Here is a 23057-nt window from a genome sequence, read left to right on the forward strand (position 1 = left end):
CTGTACAAACAATAGTACACAAGTATAAACACCATGGGACCACGCAGCCGTCATACCGCTCAGGAAGGAGACGCGTTCTGTCTCCTAGAGACGTGCGAAAAGTGCAAATCAATCCCAGAACAACAGCAAAGGACCTTGTGAAGATGCTGGAGGAAACAGGTACAAACATATCTATATCCACAGTAAAACGAGTCCTATATCGACATAACCTGAAAGGCCGCTCAGCAAGGAAGAAGCCACTGCTCCAAAACCGGCATAAAAAAAGCCAGACTACGGTTTGCAACTGCACATGGGAACAAAGATCGTACCTTTTGGAGAAATGTCCTCTGGTCTGATGAAACAAAAATAGAACTGTTTGGCCATAATGACCATCGTTATGTTTGGAGGAAAAATGGGGACGCTTGCAAGCCGAAGAACACCATCCCAACCTTGAAGCATGGGGGTGGCAGCATCATGTTGTGGGGGTGCTTTGCTGCATGATGGACTGGTGCACTTCACAAAACAGATGGCATCATGAGGGAGGAAAATTATGAGGATGTATTGAAGCAGCATCTCAAGACATCAGTCAGGAAGTTAAAGCTTGGTTGCAAATGGGTCTTCCAAATGGACAATGACCCCAAACATACTTCCAAAGTTGTGGCAAAAGGGTTTAAGGACAACAAAATAAAGGTATTGGAGTGCCCATCACAAAGCCCTGATCTCAATGCTGTAGAAAATGTGTGGGCAGAACTGAAAAAGCGTGTGTGCGAGCAAGGAGGCCTACAAACCTGACTCAGTTACACCAGCTCTGTCAGGAGGAATGGGCCAAAATTCACCCAACTTATTGTGGGAAGCTTGTGGAAGGCTACCCGGTACGTTTAACCCAAATTAAACAATTTAAAGGCAATGCTACCAAATACTAATTGAGTGTATGTAAACTTCTGACCCAGTGGGAATGGGATGAAAGAAATAAAACCTGAAATAAATCATTCTCTCTACTATTATTCTGACATTTCACATTCTTAAAATAATGTGGTGATCCTAACTGACCTGAGTTTAAATGTATTTGGCTAAGGTGTATGTAAACTTCCCACTTCAACTGTATGTACTCCTCCCTTTTCTCTACCTCAATTTTCTCTTTTCTACTCTCCTTTCATTTTCACTGGGAGATGTGACAGTGTTAATGAGTGTGTGTGTGTGTGTGTGTGTGTGTGTGTGTGTGTGTGTGTGTGTGCTGCCAGTTCCACATTTTTACTTTAAGTTGTCGCTGAACCGGGTGATAATCCATGTCTTCTACAGGGAGGGAAAACAATAACAAAAGGATATAGGTACTAATGAAATCCTAGGGGGAGAGAGATGGAAAGGAAGAAAAAAGAGGACAGCGAGAGAAGGAAGATAGAGGTGGAGGGAGAGAAAGAAGGTGGATGAAGTGGGGGATTGAATAAAGGGAAAGAAAAGGAAAGAGAGAACTACAGAGAAAGAGAAAATAAAGTGGGACACTGAATAGACGAGTGAGAGGGAGAGTAAACAGAGCAAGGCTGCTGAGAGTTCAATATCAGTTGAGACAGCGTCACTCTCTCCAGTGTCTGTGCATCCACTTGCTCTCTGACACATTAGTCTTGACTTGAATAGGACTCAGGCCCAGAGCCATTCTCCATCAGGCCCTCACTCGCCACTGGGATTGGATTAGGGCAACTCATTATACTGTTGCCATGGTGACCTGGACACCTCCGCTGATGAAGTGAGAGTTTGAGAGCAATAGCCAGACTGAGTTGCAGAGGTGTGTGTGTGTGTGTGTGTGTGTGTGTGTGTGTGTGTGTGTGTGTGTGTGTTTGTTTGTTCATTTATTTCAATTACTCAAACTTAAAGAGATACTTTGGGATTTTGTCTATGAGGCCCTTTATCAACTTCCCAAGTCAGATGAACTTGTAGATACCATTTTTTATGTCTCTGTGTGCAGTTTGAAGGAAGTTAGAGGTAGTTTCGAGAGCCAATGCTAACTAGCGTTAGCACAAATCAAAATCAAATCAAATCAAACTTTATTTGTCACATGCACCAAATACAACAAGTGTAGACTTTACCGTGAAATGCTTACTTACAAGCCCTTAACCAACAGTGCAGTTCAAATGACTGGAAGTCTAGTTACCCATAGATAAAGGGTCTCATTGACAAAATCCTGAGGTATCCCTTTAAACATTTGAATTGATGGTATTACATTTCATATTATTTTGATTTCATTCCCTTCAATAACCTTTCTTTGATTATTGAAATGTCAGTGCTGGCTGCCCTGCATGTTTTAAATACATCTAACAGGCATAATTCACATACAGAAATAACATTTATTTAAATAAAAGACTGAGCAAACTTTTATTAAAATTAAATTGCAAAACAAAAAGAAATACACAGGGAGGTCTATTCAGGAATCAAATGACAGAGATTATTATAAAGCTCAAGAGCTTGTTTGGATTTAACCAATTTCAACGATTGTTTATATAACTTTACCTCGTTTACCTGCATGTTGATGTATATGGGTACTATTGTGCCCGCTTCATATGCAAAATCCAAAGGAAACACTGAGCAACGCAGTAAAACCATTCACAGCAGAACATTCCCACTGGGGACAGACATCAGTACAACGTCTAGTTTTGATTTACATTTGGTTGAGTTGTCAACAAACATGAATAAAATAAATAAAGAATCACCATGTCATGGGATTTAGGTTAAATGTTGGGTAAAAAAAAATACACAATTCCCTAACATTGATGACTTTTTTTTAAATCCAATTAGTTTTCCACGTTGATTCAACGTCATCACATTGAATTTTTATTGTTGAAATGATGTGGAAACAACGTTGAATTAACCAGTTTTTGCCCGGTGGAATGTTCTTCAATCATGCCCAGTCCTTGGGAATTCAACTAGTCAACGGCTTGATGATTCGTTGCCTAGTTGAATCTGGTTTGTTATAGCTGGGCTAGAACAAAAGAAGGCACAGCCCAGTCTCCAGGACCAGGATTAAAGTGGGGTGGCTGGTTGCACAAGACTAGAGTATGTCACAAACACTGTCTTAATGGATGGCCGGAAAAGAGATGCCATCCAACGCACCATCTGGCTAATGCCCTGTCCTCCGGTTATGAATGACACTAAATTGTGCCCAGGAGAGAACAGCCACATGTTCCTGATGAAGGCTGCTAGGGTATTAGGGATCCCCAGATCCCTGCCAAATGAGCCGTTTGTCATAAGACGGTGTGACACACAACAGGATGTGGCTAATGAATAAAAAGATACGGTTTTAATGGATGGTATTTGTCCAGCACCTTTCCTTTAGCTTTGACATACAGTACATGGCCATAAGTAGGTGGACACCCCTTCAAATTAGTGGATTTGGCTATTTCAGCTGTATAAAATCAAGCACACAGCCATGCAAATCTCCATAAACAAACATTGGCAGTAGAATGGCCTATACTGAAAAGCTCAGTAACTTTCAACGTGGCACCGTCATAGGATGCCACCTTTCCAACAAGTCAATTAATCAAATTTCTACCCTGCTAGAGCTGCTCCGGGTAACTGTAAGTGCTGTTATTGTGAAGTGGAAACTTCCTGGAGCAACAACGGCTTGGCCGTGAAGTGGTAGGCCACACAAGCTCACAGAATGGGACCGCAGAGTGCTGAAGCGCGTAGCGCGTAAAAATCATCTGTCCTCGGTTGCAACACTCACTACCGAGTTCCAAACTGCCTCTGGAAGCAACTTCGGCACAAGAACTGTTCTTCGGGAGCTTCATGAAATAGGTTTCGATGGCCGAGCAGTCACACACATGCCTAAGATCACCATGTGCTTTGGCAAGAGTCAGCTGGAGTGGTTTAAAGCTCGTCGCCATTGGACTCTGGAGCAGTGGAAACGAGTTCTCTGGAGTGATGAATCACGCTTCACCATCTGGCAGTCCGACGGACGAATCTGGATTTGGCAGATGCCAGGAGAACACTACCTGCCCAAATGCATAGTGCCAACTATAAAGTTTGTTCGAGGAGGAATAATGGTCTGGGACTGTTTGTTATGGTTAGGGCTAGGCCCCTTAGATCCAGTGAAGGGAAATCTTAACGCTACAGCATACAATGACATTCTAGACAATTCTGTGCTTCCAGCTTTGTGGCAACAGTTTGGGGAAGGCCCTTTTCTGTTTCAGCATGACAATGCCCCAGTGCACAAACAAGGTCCATACAAAAACAAGGTCCATACAGAAATGGTTTGTCTAGATCAGTGTGGAATAACTTGACTGGCCTGCACAGAGCCCTGATCTCAACCCTATCGAACACCTTTGGGATGAATTGGAACGCCGACTACGAGCCAGGCCTAATCGCCCAACATCAGTGCCCGACCTCACTAATGCTCTTGTCACTGAATGGAAGCAAATCCCCGCAGCAATGTTCCAACATCTAGTGGAAAGCCTTTCCAGAAGAGTGGAGGCTGTTATAGCAGCAAACGGGGGACCAACTCCATATTAATGACCATGATTTTGGAATGAGATGTTCGACGAGCAGGTGTCCGCATACTTTTGGTCATGTAGTGTAGCTTTTTATCAGTGGGATCCACCGTTGATGTGGTAGAGAATGCATCTTGGTCTGTTGAAGTTCCACATAGCTGTTTACATTGCAAGAGGAGTAACTCACCTCTCCTCACCGACCAGTGATATGTAGCACCCACCTTGAGGATGCACGGCAGCCATTTTGTGCCAGAGTGTTCCCCACATCGTGTGTGAGTGTGCCATCGTCTGTCCGTTTCTCCATACATCCCAGTATTACTAAATAAAAGACTGGGATGGGCCAACTCAGTGAGGGACTGAGGGTTAGAGAAGCCCAATAGGGAGAGATGTGGAGAGGAGAACTCGTCTGTTTTTCAATTCACCACAGTGTGCCGTGGCCAGGCAGATGGGGGAGGTGGAGGTAGAAATAAAACATGCATGAGTCGCCTGCAGCCCAGGAAAATAATTACTGTCATTTAGCAGACATGTAGAGGGAGCAGCGCAGCCCAGCCTGCCCCCACCTCCCTCACTGCTACAGCCAGACCCTGCCTGCATACCGATGAACAGAGAGAGAGGGGGAGAAGAGAGAGAGAGAATGGCCACTCAAGAGGAGAACCATGAAGTTACAAGTGTGTGTGTGGGGGGGTGTGTGTGTGTGTGTGTGTGTGTGTGTGTGTGTGTGTGTGTGTGTGTGTGTGTGTGTGTGTGTGTGTGTGTGTGTGTGTGCGTGCATGCATGGTGTGTGTCTTACCCTGTAGAGGACTATACATTCCAGGAGGGCTAGGGAGTTGAAAGTGTACCGTTTTTCTCCTGCTGGAAATACTAATAATACCAAACTAAATGCAGGAGATAATTGAATTTTATCCTAACTCTTGGTCTAAGATTTACCTCTAATTCGATGACTGTAAGCACGCATCACATGAGCAAAGATGCACATTTGCAGCTCTATTCTCCTCAGTTCATACTGCCGTAGCATGCAATATCTGGTCCACTGGCTTAATGAAGAGAAGCTATTTACTTCCCTTACTGGAAGATCAGAGAGAGTTTTGACCTGACTGTGTTTGGGGGAAGACGTAAATCCTGTTTCTCTCTCTCTCTCTCTCTCTCTCTCTCTCTCTCTCTCTCTCTCTCTCTCTCTCTCTCTCTCTCTCTGTGTTTATCTCTATCGCTGCTGCTCTCCCCCTCTCTCTTTCCCTCCTCTCTCTCTAACAAGCCTGAACTCAAGCAACCATAGATTTATACTACATGGAGTGCTGCCAGCGTAGGCCAAACGCATGAGGTGCTCCCCTAGTGACTCCCTATCATTCTTTATGGTTGATCCACAGGTCCTGCGTTCATTAACGTGAGTTATACTGTGTGATTATTACCTTCCCCAGCCCCAACCTCAGTCATCCTTTTCAGACCCAGAGGAATGCAACACTGCAACTCTATAACCCTCCTAACGTACTGTACTGTACTGTACTGTACTGTACTGTACTGTACACTGCAACATCTGCCTCCAACATGTTCTGAATCAAGGTCTGCATCTATGGGCCCAGGTCAAAAGTAGTGCACTATACAGGGAACATGGTGCCATTTGGGAAGCAACCCAGGTACGCGCTTAGAAAAAAAGATGCTATCTAGAACCTAAAATGGTTCTTCGGCTGTCCCCATATGAGAACCCTTTGAAGAACAGTTTTGGGTTTCATGTAGAACCCTTTCTGTTACAAAGTCATTCATAATAATTGTCTTTGTTCATGTAAATACATTAAGATATAAAGATATAAATACATTAAGATGTAAAGGTGTAACATATACAGTATATACATTCAATATAATTTTGAGTTGAATCAAATGTTTAGACCCTTTCTCATGCTTGGAGTCTTCACAGTTTTAGCAAAAATCCTGTGACATAAAACACTACCTTTCTTTCATTATATTTATGCTGTTATTTGTTGTTATATCATATACTAAGGGCTCTATTCAATCAGATCTGCTTTAACCGACATCCACATAGCGGTTGTTTTGGTGGTGTCGGAGGTGGAATTGCATTAGAGCTGTCAAATCCAAAAGCTGCTCCTGGCATTATACCTAAAGTGGACATTGGCATAGGCTGTACAGAGTCACATAAAAAACGAAAAATGTAGTCGATGTCCATGCCTCCGTAGAAATCTAGTTAGCATAATACAAAAATTCCCATAAAAATGTGTCTGTTTAAGCTAGAGATATGTTTTTTTGCATGGGCTGCGTCTCAATCCACCGTGTTTGTCAGACCAGGAGACAAAAATCGGTCTTCTCACGAAAACCTCTGTAGGGTCCAAGTTGGTTTGGCCTAGAAATTATGACCCCTCTATGGAATGATGAGACACTCACGAACACGATTGTGTTCTCCGTTTTACTGTGTCCTCCACAAGCGTCATAGGACTCATCTGGCGGAAGTACTGCCGATCTGTCAACTTCTGTCTGTAGCGACTGAATAGTTTGGGCTCCACACTAATATGACCCCTCTATGGAAAGGTGAGACTCCCATGAACAAGTACATGTCGGTGTTCTCCCTTTTGCTCTAGGACACCCACAAGCCTCACAAGACAAGTCTGAAGGTAGCCTGGTACCAGTTAAAAAAATGAATGGAAGTACAGTATACAGTGCATTCGGAAAGTATTCAGACTCCTTGACTTTACGTTACGTTACAGCCTTATTCTAAAATTGAATAAATTCATTTTTTCCTTCAGAAATCTACACACAATACACCATAATGACAAGTGAAAACATGTTTTTAGAAATGTTTGCAAATGTATAAAAAGAAAAACAGAAATAAATCAAATCAAATGTTATTTGTCACATGCGCCGAATACAACAAATTTCACCTTACAGTGAAATTCTTACTTACAAGCCCTTAACCAATAATGCAGTTTTAAGAAAGGTGTTCCTTTTGTCCAGGTGTGAAAGGGCAGTGTGGAGTGCAATAGAAATTGTATCATCTGTGGATCTGTTGGGGCGGTATGCAAATTGGAGTTGGTCTAGGGTTTCTGGGATAATGGGATAATGGTGTTGATGTGAGCCATGACCAGCCTTTCAAAGCACTTCATGGCTACAGACGTGAGTGCTACGGGTCATTAGTCATTTAGGCAGGTTACCTTAGTGTTCTTGGGCACAGGGAGTATGGTGGATTGCTTGAAACATGTTGGCATTACAGACTCAGACAGGGAGAAGTGGAAAATGTCAGTGAAGACACTTGCCAGTTGGTCAGCGTACGCTCACAGTACACGTCCTGATAATCCGTCTGGCCCTGTGGCCTTGTGAATGTTGACCTGTTTAAAGGTCTTACTCACATCAGCTGCAGAGAGCGTGATCACACAGTCGTCCGGAACGGCTGGTGCTCTCATGCACGTTTCAGTGTTACTTGCCTCGAAGCGAGCATAGAATTAATTTAGCTCGTCTGGTAGGCTTGTGTCACTGGGCAGCTCTCGGTTGTGCTTCCCTTTGTAGTCTGTAATAGTTTGCAAGCCCTGCCACATCCGACGAGCATTGGAGCTGGTGTAGTACGAATTGATCTTAGTCCTGTATTGACGCTTTGCCTGTTTGATGGTTCGTTGGAGAGCATAGCGGGATTTCTTATAAGATTCCGGGTTAGAGGCTTGCTCCTTGAAAGCGGCAGCTCTAGCCTTTAGGTCAGTGCGGATGTTGCCTGTAATCCATGGCTTCTGGTTGGGGTATGTACGTACAGTCACAGTGGAGATGACGTCATCGATGCACTTATTGATGAAGCCAGTGACTGATGTGGTGTACTCCTCAATGCCATCAGAAGAATCCCGGAACATATTCCAGTCTGTGCTAGCAAAACAGTCCTGTAGCTTAGCATCTGCTTCATCTGACCACTTTTTTATTGACAGAGTCACTGGTGCTTCCTGCTTTCATTTTTGCTTGTAAGCAGGAATCAGGAGGATAGAATTATGGTCAGATTTGCCAAATGGAGGGCGAGGGAGAGCTTTGTACGTGTCTCTGTGTGTGGAATAAAGGTGGTCTAGAGTTTCTTTCCCTCTGGTTGCATATTTAACATGCTGGTAGAAGTGAGGTAAAATGGATTAAAATTTCCCTGCATTAAAGTCGACGGCCACTAGGAGCGCCACCTCTGGATGAGCACTTTCCTGTTTGCTGATGGCGGTATACAGCCCATTGAGTGCGGTCTTAGTGCCAGCATCGGTCTGTGGTGGTATGTAGAAAGCTACAAAAAATACAGATGAAAACTCTCTAGGTAGATAATGTGGTCTACAGCTTATCATGAGATACTCAGGCAAGCAAAACCTCGAGACTTCCTTGGATATCGTGCACCCGCTGTTGTTCACAAATATACATAGACCTCCTCCACCCTTTGTCTTACCAGAGGCTGCAGTTCTATCCTGCCGATACAGTGTATAACCCACCAGCTGTATGTTATTCATGTCGTCATTTAGCCACGACTCGGTGAAACATAAGATATTACAGTTTTTAATGTTCCGTTGGTAAGATATACGTGCTTTTAGTTCATCCAATTTATTATCTAGCGATTGTACGTTGGCCAGTAGTATGCATGGCAAAGGCAGATTAGCCACTCGTCGGCAGATCCTCACAAGGCACCCCGATCTCTTTCCGCGATACCTCTTCCGTCTGTTCGGGTGTCTGGAGGAAATCCTTCTCGTCCGACTCATTAAAGAGAAATTCTTCGTCCAGTTCAAGGCGAGTAATCGCTGTTTTGATTTCCAGAAGCTCTTTTCAGTCATAAGAGATGGTAGCAGCAACAATAATCTGTACAAAATAAGTTATTATTTTTTTTTTTTAACACACAAGATAGCACGGTTGGTTCAAACTATAAAACAGCAGCCCTCCCCTCCAGCGCCATCTTCTCCCTTATTTACATAAGTATTCAGACCCTTTGCTATGAGACTCGAAATTGAGCTCAGGTGCATACTGTTTCCATTGATCATCCTTGAAATGTTTCAAGTTGATTGAAGTCCACCTGTGGTAAATTCAGTTTATTGACAGTGCACGTCAGAGCAAAAACCAAGCCATGAGTTTGAAGGAATTGTCCATAGAGCTCCGAGACAGGATTGGGTCGAGGCACAGATCTGGGGAAGGGTACCAAAACATTTAAAATAAAAAAGAAATTGTCACATGCGCCGAATACAACAGGTAGACCTTACCGTGAAATGCTTACTTACAAGCCCTTAACCAACAATGCAGTTCAAGAAATAGAGTTAAGAAAATATTTACTCAAAAAAGTTACACAAGAAAATAACATAACAATAATGAGGCTATATGCAGGGGGTACCGGTACAGAGTCAATGTGCGGAGGTACAGGTTAGTCGAGGTATTTTGTAAAGTGACTATGCAAAGATAATAAACAGCGAGTAGCAGCAATGTAAATAGTCCGGGTGGCCATTTGATTAATTGTTCAGCAGTCTTATGGGTTGGGGGTAGAAGCTGTAAAAACTTCATACGACAAGTTTGACAATAGCCAGTGAAAAACCACAAATCAAATCATTTAAATTTCTCAAACAATTGACTATATTACACCATTTTAAAGATACACTTCTCTTGAATCGAACCACGTTGTCCGATTTCAAAAAGGCTTTACAGCGAAAGCAAAACATTAGATTATGTTAGGAGAGTACATAGACACAAATAACCACACAGCCATTTTCCAAGCAACTAGATGCATCACAAATACCCAAAACACAGCTAAATGAACATTAACGTTTGACGATCTTCATCAGATGACACTCCTAGGACATCATGTTACACAATACATGCATATTTATATCCAAAAGCAGCATTTTACATTGGCGCATGACGTTCAGAAAATATTTTGCCTCCAATACTGCCGGTGAATCAGCACAACAATTTACAAAAATACTTGTCATAAACGTTGATAAAATATTAAACTGTTATTCAAATATTTATAGATGAACATCTCCTTTATGCAGCCGCGGTGACAGATTTCAAAAAAGCTTCAAGAGGAAAGCACACTTTGCAATAATCTGAGTACTGCGCTCAGAAAAATACACTAGGCTATACAGATACCCGCCATTTTGGAGTCATCTAAAATCATTAAATAGCATTAGAAATATTCACTTACCTTTGATGATCTTCATCAGAAGGCACTTCCAGGAATCCCAGGTCCACAATAAATGTGGTTTTGTTCGATAAAGTCCATCATTTATGTCCAATTAGCTCCTTGTTGTTAGCGCATTCAATTAGCTACTCCAAATGTAGGAAGTACGCGGAAAATGTCACGACTAAAAGTAAAAAAAGTTATATTTACATTCGTTCAAACATGTCAAACGTTGTACATCTTTAGGACCTTTTTCACTTAGAACTTCAATAATATTCCAACTGGACGATTGCAATGTCTTGAAAATCATTTTGGAACACAGCTACCTCCTCACGTGAATGCGCGCCAATGAACTGATGTCCTTCTGTCACGTCCTGACCAGTAATAGGGGTATTTTGTTATTGTAGTTTGGTCAGGACGTGGCAGAGGGTATTTGTTTTATATGGTTTGGGGATTATGTGTATGTAGAGGGGTATTGTATTTATGTGTTCCGGGGTTTTTGGTATATGTTCTGGTGTTGGTGTTGTAGGTTTTTCTAGTTTGTGTATTTCTTTGTTGGCTTGGTGTGGCTCTCAATCAGGAACAGCTGTACATCGTTGTTCCTGATTGAGAGTCATATTTAGGGAGCTTGTTTTCACCTGTTTGATTGTGGGTAGTTGTATTTTGCACTGCTGTTATTATAGCCTGTGAAACTGTTGGTCTGTCGTTCTTTGTTTCTTGTTTTCGTGTTCACTTTAATTAAATAAAACAATGATGAGCACGCAACCCGCTGCGCCTTGGTCCCCTTCTTTCTTCAACGACGGCCGTTACACCTTCCCTGAGTCAACAACTTCCCCACCTTTTTGTTCGCTCTCTGTTCATCATAGACGCCTCAAACAACTTTCTAAAGACTGTTGACATCTAGTGGAAGCCTTAGGAAGTGCTAAATGAATCCTTAGTCACTGTGTGTTCAATAGGCAATGACTTAGAAAGATTCCACGCATCAGATTTCCACTTCCTGGTAGAATTTTTCTCGGATTTTTGCCTGCCATATGAGTTCTGTTATACTCACAGACATCACTCAAACAGTTTTAGAAATTTCAGAGTGTTTTCTATCCAAATCTACTAATACTATGCATATCCTAGCTTCTGAGTTTGAGTAGGAGGCAGTTTAATATGGGCACGTATTTCATCCAAAAGTGACAATACTGCCCCTATGCAATTGGTGTCGTAAGAGGTTAAGAAATCTTTTGATCCTAGACTTTTGGATGCCGTGCGGTAGCAGAGAGAAACCAGGCGGTGATGCAACCGGTCAGGATGCCCTTGATGGTGCAGTTATAGAACTTCTTGAGGATCTGAGGGGGAAAAGGTGTTGTCATGCCCTTTTCGCAACTGTCTTGGTGTGTTTGGGCCATGATATTTCATTGGTGATGTGGACACCAAGTAACTTGAAACTCTCGACCCGCTCCACTTCAGCCCCGTCGATGTTAATGGGGCCATGTTCTGCAGCGTTGAAGGTCCTCAAGAACACAGTGGCCTCCATCATTCTTAAATGGAAGAAGTTTGGAACCACCAAGACTCTTCCTAGAGCTGGCCACCCGGCCAAACTGAACAATCGGGAGAGAAGGGCCTTGGTCAGGGAGGTGACCAAGAACCCGATGTTCACTCTGACAGAGCTCCAGAGTTCCTCTGTGGAGATGGGAGAATCTTCCAGAAAGACAACCATCTCTGCAGCACTCCAGCAATCAGGCCTTTATGGTAGAGTGGCCAGAGAGAAGACACTCCTCAGTAAAAATAACATGACAGCCCACTTGGAGTTTGCCAAAAGGCACCTAAAGACTCTCAGACCATGAGAAATAAGATTCATTGGTCTGATGAAACCAAGATTGAACTCTTTTGCCTGAATACCAAACTTCACGTCTGGAGGAAATCTGGCACCATCCCTACGGTGAAGCATGGTGGTGGCAGCACCATGCTGTGGGGATGTTTTTCAGTGGCAGGGACTGGGAGACTAGTCAGGATTGAGGGACGATGAACGGAGCAAAGTACAGAGAGATCCTTGATGAAAACATGCTCCAGAGCTCTGAGGACCTCAGACTGGGTCGAGGTTCACCTTCCAACAGGACAACGATCCTAAGCCCACAGCCAAGACAACGCAGGAGTGGCTTTAGGACAAGTCTCTTAATGTCCTTGATTTGCATTTTAATGAGGGAAATAAGTATTTGACCCCCTCTCAAACAGAAAGATTTCTGGCTCCCAGGTGTCTTTTATACAGGTAACGAGCTGAGATTAGGAGCACACTCTTAAAGGGAGTGCTCCTAATCTCAGCGTGTTACCTGTATAAAAGACCCCTGTCCACAGAAGCAATCAATCAATCAGATTCCAAACTCTCCACCATGGCCAAGACCAAAGAGCTCTCCAAGGATGTCAGGGACAAGATTGTAGACCTACACAGGGCTGGAATGGGCCACAAGACCATCGCCAAGCAGCTTGGTGAGAAGGTGACAACAGTTGGTGCGATTATTCGCAAATGGAAGAAACACGAAAGAACTCTCAATTTCCCTCGGGCTGGGGCTCCATGCAAGATCTCACCTCGTGGAGTTGCAATGATCATGAGAACGGTGAGGAATCAGCCCAGAACTACACGGGAGGATCTTGTCAATGATCTCAAGGCAGCTGGGACCATAGTCACCAAGAAAACAATTGGTAACACACTACGCCATGAAGGACTGAAATCCTGCAGCGCCTGCAAGGTCCCCCTGCTCAAGAATACATATACATGCCCGTCTGAAGTTTGCCAATGAACATCTGAATGACTCAGAGGACAACTGGTGAAAGTGTTGTGGTCAGATGAGACCAAAATGGATCTCTTTGACATCAACTCAACTTGCCGTGTTTGGAGGAGGAGGAATGCTGCCTATGACCCCAAGAACACCATCTCTACCGTCAAACATGGAGGTGGAAACATTATGCTTTGGGGGTGTTTTTCTGCTAAGGGGACAGGACAACTTCACCGCATCATTTGACGGGGCCATGTACTGTCAAATCTTGGGTGAGAACCTCCTTCCCTCAGCCAGGGCATTGAAAATGGGTCGTGGATGGGTATTCCAGTATGACAATGACTCAAAACACACGGCCAAGGCAACAAAGGAGAGGCTCAAGAAGAAGCACATTAAGGTTCTGGAGTGGCCTAGCCAGTCTCCAGACCTTAATCCCATAGAAAATCTGTGGAGGGAGCTGAAGGTTCGAGTTGCCAAACATCAGCCTCGAAACCTTAATGACTTGGAGAAGATCTGCAAAGAGGAGTGGGAAAAAATCCCTCCTGAGATGTGTGCAAACCTGGTGGCCAACTACAAGAAACGTCTGACCTTTGTGATTGCCAACAAGGGTTTTGCCACCAAGTATTAAATCATGTTTTGCAGAGGGGTCAAATACTTATTTCCCTCATTAAAATGCAAATCATTTTATAACATTTTTGACATGCGTTTTTCTGGATTTTTTTGTTGTTATTCTGTCTCTCACTGTTCAAATGAACCTACTATTAAAATTATAGACTGATAATTTCTTTGTAAGTGGGCAAACGTACAAAATCAGCAGGGCATCAAATACTTTTTTACCCCACTGTATATATATTTTTTACAGCTTACATTGGTGCAAATCTGTGTGTGTATAGTAATGGAATGAAACATCCAACCAATGCTTCAAGTGTCATGCTGTAGGTTCCCCACACACCCAACGGGCTGTGGGGCAGTGTCCAGAAGCAACCCCTAGCCCCAACCCCTAGCCCCAACCCCTAGACACTTGTGGAGATGCAATACTGCAAGAATTCCACCAAACCTATTAGAGGGTAAGGTGGCACTCTCATCATCTCACCAGCCATCCATCCCTCTCAGATCTCCACAAGTGTCTAGACTCTGGGCAGTAGGGGCTAGGGGTTGTTTCTGGACAGACCATGGGTATTATGGTAGCTCAGTCAGTCAGTCTATCACTGTCTAAAAATGTTAACGCTTCCTCTGTCCTTCGGAGAATCTCTATTGCATTTCTTTGATTCTTCACATCCTCTCTCCTCGTCTCTTTCTTAAAACCCATTGGATGAGAAGTTCAGAGGTCCCGCCCCTCTTATTTTCTTATCCAATGGGTTTGAGAGGAGAGAGGATGTGAGGAATGAAAGAAAATGCAATTGAGATTCTCCCCTTGTTTCCTCAAATCCCTCTCAAAGCACATTGGGGAGGCGAGGGAAGGTTTCTCCCCTCGGGCTCCAATGCACTTTCAAGGAGAGGCAAGGAGTGAAGGGAAAAAAGACAAAGCAATAATTGGATGTTTACTAGGCATGGCAACGACGTTTTGAATGACATGTAGATGTTTTGTTGTTGCTAGGTGGAGTTAAGGTCTCATTGTGCCTATCTAGACTATTTTCCCTGCAACTACACATGTGAAGCTGCAAGAAAATAACATTTAAATGTATATCATTTTGAAATGTTGACCCCACGATGTCACACATTGGCCCCTTTATTTCTAGAAAGAACCATCGATTTTTTTTCCTTCCATGGTATGTCTGATCTGAGAATATCATAGTCTTATTTTTAGAGATCCGGAGTAAGGAACCAAAGAGAAAACCAAAGAGAAAACCACAAAAAAATGATGTTACCTCTGGAGTCAGACGTCAATTGCCACACTGCCTTGTGACAATCTATTCAAAACAGTTTTTTTCAATACCCTATCCTTAGAAACTCATGTCTTCACGCGAACTATAGTGGTATAGACTGTTGCAGTGTATTTTGGAGACAAGTGTAAATAAATAACCAAGTGTGTGTGACATCCATACCCCCTGTCTGCTGAGCCCCGCTCTCTCTGTGTGTGCGTGTGTATGGTTCAGCCGTGGAGCAGTAACAGGCCTATTAAAACTCCCTTGGACTCCATCGATCTCCACATTGATCCTCTACTGCTCCAGCCTCCACCTAACAGGGGTAGTCTAGACGACGGACTAACTGCCTGGATATCGTCCACTACTAGAAGGGGAAGCAACGTGTTCCACTACAGCCCGATCCCAATTCAACACCATAAACACGGATCTGAGTTGGGGACTTTAATGGTTAGTATTGCCCTGGAGGTAAATCTACTAACATGGCTGTAATGGAATTAAATGAGCATCATCATGTTTTTGGGTTGAATTATATATTCCTAAATGCTACAGCAGGAAAAACACCCATCGTATTTTGCGTTGTGGTATCTCTCACTGTGACAAATCCCAAGAGGGAAAGACGGTATGTATGGTGTGAAGGGGTCATTGGGTGAATGAGGTGAGAGACATGTCTTTGTTGAAACATGACAGAATAAAAAAGCAGGCCAGTGCATGGAGCTGCAAGCACAACACACTTCACACACACACACACACACACACACACACACACTGTATATACCCGATCTGATTCTATACATATGACACATCTGGCAAGCACAACCTCTCCACAGGCACATGAGGGGTAGCCTAATAAAAAAATAGCATTTCATGGACACAGCACCAGAGTGTTCTGAGAGTATGACACGTGTTTCAAGCTGCTTGGTGATGCAAAAAGTGGTGACGCAAAAATATATCTTATTGTTGAATGAATAGTCACTAGTACTACTGCTTCTCAAAGTTGCAAAACAAAAAGTAAGCTTGCATGATGACATCATCTGTTAGCTTGCCTCCCATGTTCATAGTTGAGTGATAAGACATTTCTCCATAACAATAAAGATTGATGTGATTGTAAAATAAGTGCATAGTTTCAGACAGACGTTATTTGCTGCCTGGAAACCAGAAGAGCTGTTAGATGGGACAATGTGTGGGAAATCTCAACCACAATTCCCTGTGTTAGACTTTGGTTATCAAAACCAGACTGACAGCATCAGTCATATCCTCTCAAATTGTTCTGATTAGTCCTATAGAACTGCAAGTCATTACATTAATAGTTATTAAAAAATATCATGTTCCAAATGTTACTCTATCCCACTGGGCAAAAACTGGTTGAATTAACGTTGTTTACGCGTCATTTCAACAAAACAAGTCAAAGTGATGACATTGAATCCAACGTGGAAAACTGATTGAATTTGCAAAAAGTCATCAAGGTAAGGGAATTGTATTTTTTTTTCACCCAACTTTTAACCTAAATCCAATGACATGTTGACATTTGAGTTTTTTTTCTTCACGTTGGATTCATGTTACTTGACAACTCAAAACTAGGCGTTGAAATGACGTCTGTGCCCAGTAGGATGTTACTCTGGTATCGATGCAACACAATCTTGCAACACAATCTTGTCACTGCTTCCAGCAGACCATGAAAGTACAGTTGTTTTTTGTTTTCCACTTATGTTTGGTTCTGGTTCATGTAACTGTTGCCAATAGTACTAGTACACAATGCTAAAAGTTGATCATGTATATAGTTTGTTATATATTGCATGCCCCTTGACCTAATCCCAACCAAATGGGCCTCGTCATAGAAGTAGAAGTTTAAGACCCCCTCAAAAAACAGTCTAATAGCGCCCCCTCTGGATCTCTGGAGTTTTCCGATGTCGGCTCCTCTGCATTCACTGCAGTCAAGAAATATTATGTGTGTGTGTACGGCAAATCCCCAAAAGTCCCCATAGCGATAGTAAAAGAAGGAAAATTCTCCCTCCTGGAGACATTTCCCTCATCCCCACGAGGGGTTCGATCTAGGTTTAGGGGTTAGGTTAACCCTGTTAGGAGTTAGGGTTTAAGGTTTAGATTTTGGGTTAGGTTTAAGGGTAGGATTAGTGGTTAATGTTAGGCTTAGGGTTAGGGTTGAGGTTAAGGTTAGTGTTATGTGTACAGTTAGGGGTTATGGAAAATAGGATTTCAATGGAAATAAATTTTAGGTCCCCACAAGGATAGTAAAACATATGGTGTGTTTGTGTGTGTGTGTGTGTGTGTTTGTGGGGGGGGGGGGGGGGGGGGGGGGGCTCACCAACAGCACACATACACAAACATTCAGGAGGCTAGTTTGATGTTTTTGATGTTCATGATAACATGTTTTCTTGTATGCCGAATAAGCCAGATATTGTTGTTGTGGAGGGAAGTGGGCTGCTCTTTTGATAGTTACAAGGAGCAGGCCTAATCTGACAAGCCCCTCATATCACACCTAGTCGGCCTGGGATACAGATGCAAGTTGGTGGCATTGATATTTGTCAGTCTGGGACACGTACATAGGCTTACGGTACGTGGCCTTCAGATTGCAAGCCTGCTTAAGAGTAGAGCAAAACAACTCTGTTTCAGCCGTTATGGGCAACCTAGCTGTGTGGAGGAGAAGCTACTGCTCTGTTTCAGCCGTTATGCTAGGACACTTATGGAAACAAGCTGTTTGTTTCCTTAAGTGTCCTAGCATCAATGACCTTTGAAATGTTTGAATCCTTTATGATGTAACGTGATTTGCGGATTCAAATAAAGTATTTAAAATCTGTGTGTGTGTGTGTGTGTGTGTGTGTGTGTGTGTGTGTGTGTGTGTGTGTGGGTGTGGGTGTGCGTGTGTGTATATTTTGCAAGCTTGTGTTTGTGCACATGTGTATTGTATGTGACTGCCTCTACGTGACATCCATGTACACTTTCATCAATATAGTGTGTGCTCTGTGCTTGCGTTGTCCTGCCGTGGCATGATGTGCGTATGACATTATAACAGATGAGTAGTGTAATGTTCGATATTGCTGAGAGTGTGTGATGTGTATTAATGATGTTAGGAGGAAGGAAGGGCAGGTCTTCATCAGGGTCCAGCTGATTAATGAGCAGTCCTTCAGTTCTGTCCATGTCCCCAACACTAATGGGACTGGCTACCTGATGGATCTTCATACATCTATAATTATAACTCAGTTATAAGCCCTACATCAACCCCCAAAGACGGTCTCTGAGCTCACACCAAAGTTGTTTAGTGATTGTGTGTCCTTGGATGTTTGATTAGCTTCTTGTTTTCATTTTCATGCTGGTTACAACCAGTGGTTCGATTGAGGATTCATAGGTAAGGGAGTTCTATTTAGATGGGTTAGGGATAGGGTAATGGCTAGGATTAGGGTTGAGCCAGGGTTGAACATAAGGGTTAAAGTTGTGGTTAGGGTTAGGATTGAGTCGGAGTGTAGACATAAAGCTAGGGTTAGGATTAGGGCTATGGCTATGACTAGGGTTAGAGTTGAACTATGGCTTGGACGTGAAGCTAGGGTTAAAGTTAGGGTTATGGCTAGGGTTAGAGTTGCACTGAGGTGTGGACATGGAGCTAGGGTTAGGGTCTACTGTCTTGTGTATTTCTGCAAAACGCAGGTTAAGACAATCTTCATGCTTCTGTCTCAAATGGTCAGTAAGTGCTAGGAACAGTTCGTTAGACCACAAATCACTAGCTACAGACAAAACTGACAAACAGGTCAAAACTATCTCATTTCAACCAATAGGCTGAAGTAAAAACGATTAAGATTTGAAATTGATATTTATTATGATTTATTTGAGGTGTCGGACAACATGGCTCATTGAACGCTCGGGCTAGGCCATAGGGCCATGATTGGTGAGAAGAGTTTGCCGCTGTAAGGGGATGTTGGAATATAGCATTGCAGGCGAACAAATGATATTATTCTTCTGATGTATGATTAATTACTAATTAGGAATGTTTAAAACAACAATAAACACAAGCCATGAAATTCTATTCCGTAAGATTCATTCCGTTGTCTTACAGCGAGGCCAGTAATATCCTACAGTGTATTTGCAGTTCACTGTTTCTTTTATAAGGCCCTTATTCATCAACCTTATCTATCAGTCTGGACATTGAGTAAAGTTCTACTGACCAAGGTTACACTTCAGGTGCCTTGAACACCTACAGTACCTTTGGAAAGTTTTCAGACTCCTTGACTTTTTCACATTTGTAAGGGTCTGAGTACTTATGTAAATGTGTGATATTTACTTTTTTTTATTTTAAAAAATGTTCTAAGATTTTAAAAACTTGTTTTTGCTTTGTCATTATGTGGTATTGTGTGTTTTTATATATGTATTATTATTTTTATTTCACCTTTATTTAACCAGGTAGGCTAGTTGAGAACAAGTTCTCATTTACAACTGCGACCTGGCCAAGATAAAGCAAAGCAGTGCGACACAAACACCAACACGATGTTACACATGGAATAAACAAACATACAGTCAATAATACAATAGAAAAAGTCTATATACAGTGTGTGCAAATGAGGTAGGATAAGGGGGTAAGGCAATAAATAGGCCATAGTTGCGAAATAATTACAATATAGCAATTAAACACTGGAGTGATAGATGTGCAGAAGATGAGTGTGCAAGTAGAGATACTGGGGTGCAAAGGAGCAAAATAAATAAAATAAATAACAGTATGGGGATGAGGTAGTTGGATGGGCTATGTACAGGTGCAGTGATCTGTGAGCTGCTCTGACAGCTGGTGCTTAAATTTAGTGAGGGAGATATGAGTCTCCAGCTTCAGTGATTCTTTTCAGTTCGTTCCAGTCATTGGCAGCAGAGAACTGGAAGGAAAGGCGGCCAAAGGAGGAATTGGCTTTGTGGGTGACCAGTGAAATATACCTGCTGTTTACGGATTTGGGGTTGTACCTGGTAAGTTCATTGATAATTTGTGTGAGATTGAGGGCATTAAACTTAGATTGTAGGATGGCCGGGGTGTTAAGCATGTCCCAGTTTAGGTCACCTAACAGCACGAGCTCTGAAGATAGATGGGGGGCAATCAATTCAAATATGGTGTCCAGGGCACTGCTGGGGGCAGAAGGTGGTCTATAGCAAGCGGCAACGGTGAGAGACTTGTTTCTGGAAAAGTGGATTTTTAAAAGTAGAAGCTCAAATTGTTTGGGCACAGACCTGGACAGTAAGACATAACTCTGCAGGCTATCTCTGCAGTAGATTGCAACTCCGCCCCCTTTGGCAGGTCTATCTTGTCAGAAAATGGTATAGTTAGAGATGGAAATGTCTGGGTTTTTGATGGTCTTCCTAAGCCAGGATTCAGACATGGCTAGGACATCCGGGTTGGCAGAGTGTGCTAAACCAGTGAATAAAACAAACTTAGGGAGGAGGCTTCTAATGTTAACATGCATAAAACCAAGGCTTTTACGGTTACAGAAGTCAACAAATGAGAGCGCCTGGGGAATGGAAGTGGACCTAGTCACTGTAGGGCCTGCATTAACCTCTACATCACCAGAGGAACAGAGGAGGAGTAGGATAAGGGTACAGCTAAAGGCTAAAAGAACTGGTTGTCTAGTACGTTCGGAACAGAGAGTAAAAGGAGCAGGTTTCTGGGCATGGTAGAATAGATTTAAGGCATAATGTACGGACAAAGGTATAGTAGGATGTGAATACAGTGGTGGTAAACCTATGCATTGAGTGACGATGAGAGATATATTGTCTCTAGAAACATCATTAAACCAGGTGAGGTCACCGCATGTGTGGGAGGTGGAACTAAAGGGTTAGCTAAGGCGTATTGAGCAGGGCTAGAGGTTCTACAGTGAAATAAGGCAATAATCACTAACCAAAACAGCAATGGACAAGGCATATTGACATTAGGGAGAGGCATGCGTAGCCGAGTGATCATAGGGGTCCAGTGAGAAGCTCGGCAGGCTGGAGACACGGCGATTCGGACAGCTAGCGGGCCAGGGATAGCAAGCTAGCAGAAGGGCCTTAGAAGGACGTCGTGACGGAAGAAGTCTGTTGTAGCCCCCTCGTGCTGTTACGTCGGCAGACCAGTCATGATGGATCAGCAGGGCTCCGTGTGGTAAAAGGGTCCAGGCCAATTGGCAAAATTGCTATAGTGGCCAAAGTATTTGTTCAATGGGCCTCTTCAGCTAACAGTCCGATATGCTCTAGACAGCTAGCAGGCCGTGGCTAGCAGGCTAGCAGATGGGCATTCACGGGACGTCGCGACGGAGGAGCCAGTTGAAAAAAACCCTTGGGCAGATTACGTCGGTAGTCCAGTCGTGATGGATCGGCAGGGCTCCGTGTCAGCAGTAAAAGGGGTCCAGGCCAATTGACAAAATAGGTAGCCCAAGGAGTGGCTGATGGACCTCTTCGGCTAGCCGGGAGATAGGCCTAGCAAAGGCTAGCTCCAGGCTAATTGGTTCTTGCTTCGCGACAGAGACGATAGCGAGGAGTGGCCACTCGGATAGCAGCTAGCTAGCTGCGATGATCCAGGTGAAAAGGTTCAGAGCTTGCGGTAGGAATCTGGAGATATGGAGAAAAATAAGTCCGATTTGCTCTGGTTTGAATCACGCTGTGCAGACTGGCAAGAGCTGTCCGGGCTAAAGGTTAGCTGATGACCGCTAGCAGTGGCTAGCTGACTACTAGCTAGTAGCTAGTTAGCTGGCTAGCTTCTGTTGGGGGTTCCGGTTCAAAGGTAAAGAAAATAGCAGATCCATACCACATTGGGTGAGGCGGATTGCAGAAGAGTATGTTGAAGTTGAGGTTAATAAAAAGAAAAATAAATATATGCGAAGAAAAAAGATATATACACGGGACACGACAAGATGAAGACAAAGACGTCTGACTGCTACGCCATCTTGGAAATGATGTGTAGATTGAAGAGGAAAAAAACAATTGAATCAATTTTAGAATAAGGCTGTTACGTAAGAAAATGTGGAAAAAGTTAAGGAGTCTGAATACTTTCCGAATGCACTGTATTACTTCATCACATGGGACACAAGTCACATGATTGAAGTGATTTGGTTATTATTATTAAACTAAACTGAACCAATCAGGGTTGAGTAAAACCTTGGGGATACCCAAATTTTTCTTTCCACCTGTTGTCTATTCCATTTGCACAACAGCATGTGAAATGTATTGTCAATCAGTGTTGCTTCCTAAGTGGACAGTTTGATTTCACAGAAGTGTGATTGACTTGGAGTTACATTGTGTTGTTTAAGTGTTCCCTTTATTTTTTTGAGCAGTGTATATTTTTTGCTCTCAAATTCCCACTGGGTACAGATGTCATTTCCACATCTAGTTTTGATTTTACATTTGGCTGAGTTGTCAACTAACGTGAATTCACCGTGAAATCAACAAAAATTCAACATGTCATTGGATTTAGGTTAAAACTTGAAATTACCCTACATTGATTACTTTTTGCAAATCCAATCAGTTTCCCACATTTATTCAACATCATCACATTACATTTTTTGTTGAAATGACATGGAAACAACGTTAATTCAACCAGTTTTCCAATGCAGATTCCTTCACCTCCAATGTCCATTTTCAGACTCACATGTTGACAGTTACCCTGTGAATAATGCAAAGACAGAGTCAGTGAAAACATTCCACACAAGAAGAATTAGGGGTTTATGTTCATTAACATCAAATTGATACTTATGATGTAGATTCTTTCACCTCCAGTGTCCATTGCTGACTGACAAGTTGACAGTTACCTTGTGGATAATGGAGTCAGTGAAACAATTCCACACAAGATAAAAAATAAATAAGGGGTTAATGTTTGTGAACACATTTTTATTTAATTGGGAACTAGCTAACT

The sequence above is a fragment of the Salmo salar genome, chromosome 24, assembly GCF_965601325.2.
Source record: "Salmo salar chromosome 24, fSalSal1, whole genome shotgun sequence".
Classification (NCBI taxonomy): domain Eukaryota; kingdom Metazoa; phylum Chordata; class Actinopteri; order Salmoniformes; family Salmonidae; genus Salmo; species Salmo salar.